Source organism: Belonocnema kinseyi, chromosome 7, assembly GCF_010883055.1.
Source record: "Belonocnema kinseyi isolate 2016_QV_RU_SX_M_011 chromosome 7, B_treatae_v1, whole genome shotgun sequence".
Classification (NCBI taxonomy): domain Eukaryota; kingdom Metazoa; phylum Arthropoda; class Insecta; order Hymenoptera; family Cynipidae; genus Belonocnema; species Belonocnema kinseyi.
The window spans coordinates 120,223,238-120,232,499 of NC_046663.1; the positions used below are offsets into that span (position 1 = coordinate 120,223,238).

The following is a 9,262-nucleotide window of genomic DNA, read 5'->3' on the forward strand; positions in this document are numbered from 1 at the left end:
TTTATGGAATATGATATTTTTTATGAATGTGCCAGTGAAATTCTGTTCCTCTAATTTTGTTTGCCAATGCGAAACGTAATCTGGCTTGGAACTGTCGTCTTAGCATCTAAATATAATACAATATGAGTAATATTAATTACTTATCGACTTATATTTGTGGTATTTATTAAAAACAACCAAGTTTTGCGAAGTTATAAATGTAAAAATGTTTTAATTGGCAATTTACTTTCAATCCAAATGGTTCTTGTCCAAACTAAGTTTACCATCAGTGCGTCTCGAAGGTGTGCCGAGAGTTGCTTACAGCGCTCCAAGTGGCTCTTGGCAAACTATATCGATGGGTGCTTTCTACGGGGAGCGGTGGGTAGAGGGGAAGTGACTTTTTTCGCCGGACGCGCCGTCTACGTTTATGGCGGGCAACTAAGCCCGCACCGCATCTACGTTTATAATATCTTTGACTTATATCTATTCTCCATGGTACAGTACTTTGGTGTCCTTGTGTCTATTCTCGATGCATTAAACACTCATCTAACGAGAATTAGCGCATACCACCGACAGGGGAGCTACGGTGCTTCCGCTTCCGAGGCGAATAGTAGACCATTAATGGATGAGCCGAGGCAGCACGCCCACCATAAAATAAGTAATTTATGGACTGCCTGAGTCGCTAACGGACAATCTATTTCTGGTTTTTGGTAAAAATCTGATTGATATAAAAATTAAAACTTTACGCTTTTCATAAGGTCGCATCCGAAATCTGTGAGCAACATCTTTTGTAATTTTCAGCGACAACAAACAATATATAGGACCTGAAAAAGCCCATGAAAATCATGGTTTTAAGCAAAAACAGCCATGTTTGAGACTTAAAAAAAATCCTAATAATAATTTTTTTAAATCTTTTTTTGTAATGCACTTACTGCATTACTGAATAAGCAGTTTCCGAAATTTCATGAGATTCTATAAATAATTTATAGGTTATATTTTAGCATGAAGAAAAATGGACATTTTTCTATGTTAAACTCCATAAGAAATTAATAACCTTGGTGTCACCTCTAAATATTATTTAAAAATTATTTTAAAAAATGGACATTGGTTTTTCAGTATGAGGAACAGGTTTCCAGTTGCAAATAATTAGAAACCTAAAGTCTGTCATTTTGGGCCACCCGAATATATGTGTGTGTGTGTGGCATTACTACTATATATACTTAAAAATTACTTCATATAGCATTTATCTTTAACAAAACAATTTGAACTTGGGTTTATAAGGTAATGTATGTATTCGCTCGAACCAGGGTAGAAATTATAACTTGGTTCTTAAGAGGCCCTGTCTAGATTTCCTATTTTCTATTGAGGCCCTAAAGTGGCAATCTATCGAGGGCGCAAGCGAAAGCATCACGCTCAGCTAGCGTGGTCATCAGTAGACAACCCAATGAGGGCCTTTTAATAGGGTCTTTCTAGAATCTAGATAGTCCCTCACATACTATTACTCAAAAACATATGCTATTGTTTTTTATTCTGTCGATTCAAATAAAATATTATTCAAATATTAAAAAATTGATCATGCTTTAAATTCTGAAGTGTGATGCTATGGTTGTAGTAGTATTAAAGTTTAACCAGCACATTGCCATAATCTATTACCAGAAATTTTTAATTTAATCCAATTGTAAGAAACATTTACTTTGCAATAGTTTAATCTAAAGATTTTACACCTTTCTGTAGCCTCTGACAAACACTCCTCCGTTTTCTCGTATTTGTATTGACATTCGATTATTATCTATACTTCGCAACGTTATTCTAAAACAAAACTTATTGTTAAATCTGTCTAGAGCAGACTTATATTAATAACTAAAGATAAACGCAGTTTATTCAAACGCTGAGTGCTGTATCATAAATGCTTGACGGCATTCATCCGATACTTTAGAAATTAGGAAAAAAGGTTTTTGAAGCTCGATTTGTTATATATTATTTTTAAAGGTACTTACCTGATTTCAAATTAAATCGATCTTTAAGAAGAACTCTTTTCAAATTTTTAAGACACCAAATGTTTTTAATTTTTTCAGAAAAAAAAATGAAATTTTTCAAAGCTTGCATCTCGGTTATTTTTATAATTAGTTCTTTTTTAAATTTAAGTATAATTAAGCATAAGAACATTAATGTACTTTTTTGTACTCGCATTTGTATTACCCGTTTTACCTGTCGAGGGCTTTACAAGGCCCCCTCAAGAAAATAATTAATTGATATAAATTATTTTTGAATATATCTTTATGAATAAAGCGTTTTATCCAGTTTAATTAAAAAATATGGTGCTAAAAAGTAAGCATATAAATTATGTAAGACAAGTAGCACACGACAATAACCTGTCGGGGGCCAGCAGAGGGAAAGCCTAGATTCTTCCAGTTAGGAAATCTGGCTGCGACCTCGTGAGAGCCAATATTTAGATTAGGCATGAAGAGGCAATTTCTCCCCGGGAAAGCGCAAAAATTTGTTTAACTGTGAAATATGTGTCTTTTTTTTAAACAATAGAACGATATATCAAAATACTAAATTATTCTCACGCCATAACCTGGATTTTTCTTAAAATGTTGCCTCATTTGAAATGGAATTTGTCATAATCGTAATATTTTCACAAATATAATATTAAACCTTTATTATTTATAAAAATATGTGTATTATTGCAGGTGATTAAGGGAAATTCAAAAGGAAATTTAAAACCTAAAGTTGTTTGCAAATCGCATCCTATTATTAATGACAGTTCTTTGGCATCCTACTAACAATTTAAGTCCAAATTCAAAATAACTGATCAGGCCCTTTTTGAGTAAAGTCGATTTATGTCATCAATTAATTTCTAACAAAAAAATTGGCAAAATATATCATTATAGCCGTATTTTCTAATTCCTTTTAAAGTATAATCCAACTAGTCGAATGCACATGGCCAAAAACGCGGAAAACGAAATCACTGGTAGAAAATTTTTCTTTGAATTTCGCGATTTTTTTTACCATTTTGAGGTTATACACCTGCCATAATCAAGCAACATAAATTTCAACAAGAGACCCGTTGTTTCTTTCAAGAATTGAAGATTTTTCCTTCGTGTCTTCTTGGTAGGTGAAAATGGAGAAAAATATAACGCGGAACAAAAAAGTCCGTTGTATTCATCGACTGTTATTTTCTTCGTGCAATAAGCTCTTTCCAGATAGAATTGGGTGTATACAAAGTAGCTGAACAATATATTTGAGGAATAAAATGTTATCGGCATTTTCAATGTAAATAAAAATAGTGCGATTTTTTCATGTAACGTAACAGTACAAAATCGGAAAATTTGGTTTGACGAAAAATCTATCACGTTGACAAAAAGAAAATTCCCAATTTTCTTCGAGTACTTTCAGTCCATTTTTCAAAAAGTATGAAAAATCAGCAATGTTTTTCATTTACATCAGTGATTTAAGCCAAGAAGGTTCTGTAACGTAACAGTATTTTTTCCTCGATAATTAAAATATCATAACAATGATGATTTATTAATCTCGAAAATGTTTTAATTGTTCATCAATGTAGTCATTCCTGTTTTAGAAAGAGAATTCGGTTTAAAAATCTACTGGATCTACTTTGCAACTCCTCATGGAAAGGTTTGCATCGGTAGTACTGGTGCAACTGTCAGGATGATAGTGAGAAAGCATATTTTGTCTCGCAAATGTATTACAAATCGTGCTTCAGATTTTGTTGCTGCATTCAATGTGACCGCGTCAAAAATCGCTATCGAAGAAGTAACTGAGAGTGGTTTTCTTAACATAAATTGCATTTTGAACGCACCTGCTATTTTCAACAGTGCAAAAAATATCCGTGACATAGCATCGGCTCATCAGATTCAAGTAATTTAGGGAACAATTCTCACTTTCCACACTTCAGAACAAGGATACAATTTATAATTTTACCTAATTTTAACCTTGTATCTAAATTTCAACGAATTTAATGACTGCACTAAATATTTGAAGATTTGTTTCTACTTTTGAAATGCACATCAGATATTCGGATGTATAATCGAATGTATTATTACTTTATGTATTGTTACTGAAATGTACAGTCGTAAGACAACTTAATATTATTCATTGCAAAATTCAATGATTAAAAGATTTTTAATACTTAAGTTTACTTCTTGTGTCAAAGTCAATCGCACAGGTAACGCAACAGTCTTTTTGTGTAACGTAACAGTCCAAACATTTTTGCTTTAAAAAAAAAGAAAAAACCATTTTTTTGCATAATTGATATTTAATAATTGATATTTAATTCATCACTTTTATTAGAAAACTTGAAAATTATGAACTAGACAAAATATCGAATTCTATGTGTTTCCAAAAATTTCATGTCAAAATGTGCGATTGAATGCAACGTAACAGTCCGCGTTTTTGGCCACATAAAGTTGAAGGTGGCAATATTGGGCCTTACTCTTCTTATTCTTATTTTCGTTTCATAATTAAATTCTGGGTTGTTTAAAATTGGTAAAGTCCTCGATATTCCTGTAACACCTAATTTTCACGCAATATTTTTTCTAGTAGAAGAATTCCAGGTCGAAATGTCGTTAGTGTGCCGGAGTTTATCACCGGCGCAGTACTGGCTATTTATTTGGCAATGTACAAATATAACGTTTCGGATCAGACTGATTCCCTCATCAGATTATCTTAGGTCATTACGTAGAAATTTATAGATTATAATAAAAAAAATGTTGAGTCATTAAATAACTAATTTTTAGTATTTAACGACTCAAAATTTTCTCGATTCTAAGTTATAAATTAAGAATTTCATAATTGGAAGTTATGTACAGTCCGGATTCATTTCCAAATACAAATATATACTCATAACTGCGAAGTACATTTTTGTCTGAAATCTAAAAAATATAAACTACGTGATTATGAATCTTTAAAAATGGAATTAAAAAATGTATTTTAAAACTCGTTTCTTATTCAATTTCAGACTGTGATACCTGTAAAAATATCGTTGTTTTACGATACTCGTACAAGCAAGATAATCGACTACAAAATGTGGATGAACCTCTCAACATTAATTTAAAACAAGCGACGGTATATTAACACGCAACAGAGAAACAAGTAAACAGCAGGAACATCTACTTTACGCAGAAACTAAATATCATTCATTATTTGTTTAAAAAATGACAAATTCTTGAAAGAACCTAAATATTATGAAAAAGAGAAATTTCGTATTTAGATGTTATACGACTTTTAAGATTAGGCTATAAAGAATGCGTCATTGAGTCATAAAAATGTGCCTGAATTGATAAGTAGGTCGAACAAGTAGGTATCAAAAATTGTTCAAGCAAGGAATTTTGATCTTCATTTTCGAGGAAATGATTGGCACATTTGTCGCATATGATGCTACTTCTACAAACGCTAGTATTATCCACTTTTCCGTATTATCAATTATAAACATTATTATACTTATAATTATATGACTGGTCCGTAATCTTGCGATTATGTAAGAATAAATTGTCATTATGCATCAGCATACTTATTATTACTGAGTTATGTATTACAATTATATTTCCATTATAATGATGTGCCTTTGTGTGCATTCAGAATCCACCCATGTAACAAATCCTTCCAAAAATGTTGTGGGCTATTAAGGGACTTTTAAACTACAAAATAAAATTGTTTTAGCCATAAATATTTATACAATTTTTAATTGTAAGGGCGGATTTCCAACATGTTCAGCCGAGAGATGCGAAATTGCCGGCACTCTAGTTTCTCACAAATTCGACTGACACAAAAAACAAAAAAGTTTCTTGAAGTTTATATTCATAGTTCCTTTGTGAACCAAAAAAAGTTCAAAAAAGATCATTTTTGACAAAATGGCCGTCGTTTCAACAAAAATATTGATTTTTACCCAAGATTTTGCATGGAATTGTTTGAACAATAATTGTTTAAAAATAATTTTTTACAGTTTAAAGTGGTTCACAAAAAAGATAATCATTTAAACTAAATGTATATGCAAGGAGAACTCAATCAGTCAAATACTTTTTGAGTTATCTTGCCGGCAATGTTGGTAAATGTTAAACCGAGAAAAACACGTTTTCAAACATTTACTTATATGTTGAAAATTGTTGAAAAAAAAAAATTTTTTTTGTTTCTCACGGGTTTTTTCTTTATCGGACATTCCAGAAGCATACATCGGCTGAAAATATTTCGGAGCAGATTAGGCGTGGCCTCGGCCCCACCACTCTCCGGCCGGCCAGCAGGCAGCATCGGCCTGCTAGGGCTAGGCGCGCGGGGCCCCTGCGACTCTGAAACTTTTGCAGCATGTTTTTGGGATGTCAAGCTTCCATTTAAGCAAAAAAAAAGAATCGATTTTTTGAAGTCATTACATAGGTCGCCCCCCTTAAGGACTTCTGAATTGCTTATCTGTCACTTGAATTCCAGATTGCCACCCATTGGTTAAGCTGACTTTGAATAAGAACATGCGATTTTTAATGAGAAAACATAGTAGTCGACACGCACAATTTGTCGTACTTTAAACTTTAAACGCGTTTTTCTCGAAACGCACTTTTTTGGGGTGGTCGCCACGATTCCAGCCGATCTACTAGGCCAACTTCTTTCAACTTTTTTTTTAAATATTTGGAAAAAGACTTGGCTATCGTACGAGCTTCGCTAATGATTTTCCATTGATATTTAATAACTCTCGGCCGGATATTAATAAAAAATGAAATTTTTTTTCCGTTAGTCAAAATTATGTCCCACAACACCATAAATAATTACGAATGTCGATTAAAAATTAAGGCACAAAAAATTATTGAAAAAAAGATCCTTAAACATGTACTACACCCTTCAATAGGCAACTCTTAAAAAAATTCTAGCATACATAGTCTGCTCGTATTTATAGACTATCAATTTTCAGTAATCTTAATTGATTTTGTTAAATATTGTTTTTTCACATATTTGCATCGCACCACATCAAAATGTTAAACATTTATTTATATAATTCGCACATTTGAAACATAATTATTTTTTAGTTCACGTTTATAAAATCTCGTTATAATTGCAAATTAAAAATGATCGAAACTTCACATTCACCTCATATTAACCTAAAATTAACAAATCCCATCACTCAGGTATGACAGGTGTTTTATTTTTTTAAGTTTTTAACGCTGCAAAAAAATATTGCGATTACTCCGTGAGTTTCTAATGGAAATTTTAATGCAGAATCCGAATGTCAACAATTTGAAACTTAATCTTGCTGTTTTTTTTTTTTTTTTTAGTTTTTTGAAGAAGGAGCTGAAGGGGGACTCAGTGGGATCTTTAAGGGTACTTTGTAGAGGCTCCTTTCGGTTCCTTCGGTCCACCAGGGTGCAGTGTCCCACTCAAATTTATTACATCATACTGCTCATTCGAATCAATTCTTTAAAATTGTAATCTGCATATTCCACTCAGTCAAGGTAGCCAACCGTCCCGCGTTAGGTCCTGCAAAAATAGCATAGTGTTCCGCATTTACTACGTTTCAAATTAATATTTCGCGTACATAAAAAAGTATAAAATCATCTGTATTGTCACGCTTGATATGACTATCACTGCAGTATAACTCTGATCCCTAAAAAGACTGCCGTCGCTCTTTATTTGCCGGTGTACCGCATTCGTTGTGCGGATACTTGGCTACTTAACCTACACTTAGCAGAATCACACTCATTGAAAATTGCTATGTATGCATGGTATTTTTAGGCTGAAATTCGAAAAATTTCGGGAGATATGAATTTTTTTGTCGCACCATGTTGTGCCGCCCGTTCTAACTACGCTCGATCTATTGTAATTCTTTACTAATTATAAAATAAAATTTTTTTAATTCAAATTTATTTCAATTCAATATGTCAATTTGAACTCTATGCAATTTAAACTTTTCTTTATACTTTACTTTTTATTCATATTCAAATCTGAGATATATTCCCCTTTGCCAGGATTATTGTACGACCTTATAATGAATATTTTCTCTTTAGTATTCATAGATAATGATTGGAAAACTCTTTTGAAATGTTAAATGAATAACATTTTTTCATTTCCATAATTTGTTCCATGAAAATAACATTTTGTTTACTAAAATTTGTTTAAAAAGTTATCTAGTCATATTCCTTTCTATGCAAAAACAGGGAGTGATGGGACAACTAGCGCCGCGCTGGAGATATTAGGAACTACTTAACTTCGAACAGTTGTGGGGTCAAGTTGAGATTTGAAATACCCAAGTGCGAAATTCGGTCGGATGCCAGAGCTTGACCATCGGCCCAAAGTCAGCCCTGATATGGTAATCGATCTACGGTAATCAGAGTTGGGTCGACTAAGATGTTTTCAAGCTGCCATGGTCGAACCGACGTTAGCGACGGACGTCGGCGGCGAGCGAAAAGCCGACCGTCAGCCCAATTCTGGCCCAACTATATTACGACAATCGGATAAATTGTGGCATATTGGTCGTTACGACCACAATAATGCGGTCGCTCCGACTCTGGATACAGCAGTTAAGTCGGATTGAGATAAGTCACCTTGATGCAACCGATGGTCGGTCAAACATTGGCCCGAGTATGAGCAGACTGTCGGATAAACTCTGGTTGATTGTTACAAAAAGACCGTGAAACTGCAGTTGGCCCGCCTGTGGTCAAGAGATGGCCTGTCCGCCGAAGTCACATATGCCCGTAACATTGGATGCACATAACCTACTTCATTTCGATAGATTGCTTTCGGCCGTAGTTGATCTGCTCGTATTATTGGGAGGTCGGATTGGTGTGTTACTCGTAGATATATATAAATATTCAAAATAAGCCATTAAAAATTCTTAACCAAAAATAGGAACGTTTAAGAGTAAATATTTATTATTTAGATATCTTTTAAATTATGAACTTTAGTTTCAAATCAACAAAAATGAAACAACTTTGTTAATTTGTGACACAATATCATATTTAAGAATGTAGAAATGAAACCTTCAGAATTATTAATTGAATAATGCTGTATATTTAAAATGTATCTATTTTATTATATAATAAAGTTAATTTTAAATCCTGCAAAATTTAAAAATTCTGAAAAAGTATCGAACACTAAATATTTTCAAAGTATAGCTTCCCAATTTGTCAAACCTCTTTCCAAATTAATCTATAAAGAAAATACAACACACAGTTTTTGTAAACATACTTCAAGTGCTTCGATAGCCGAGTGGTTAAAGTACGCGGTAAAATACACTAGTTTAGTTAGGGTTCGAATCCTGGACAAGTAAGATTTTTTAAATCGTTAA

General features: G+C 32.9%; 1 long non-coding RNA gene across 1 annotated transcript in view; it reads left to right on the plus strand.

Moving 5' to 3' along the window:
* The window catches only part of LOC117175864, a 10,944-nt gene extending 5,440 nt beyond the window's left edge, over positions 1-5,504 (plus strand). The window contains exon 2 of the long non-coding RNA XR_004467548.1: positions 4,958-5,504. This is a non-coding gene — a long non-coding RNA (uncharacterized LOC117175864). The remainder of the gene's footprint in view (positions 1-4,957) is intronic.
* Positions 5,505-9,262: the final 3,758 nt, after the last annotated feature.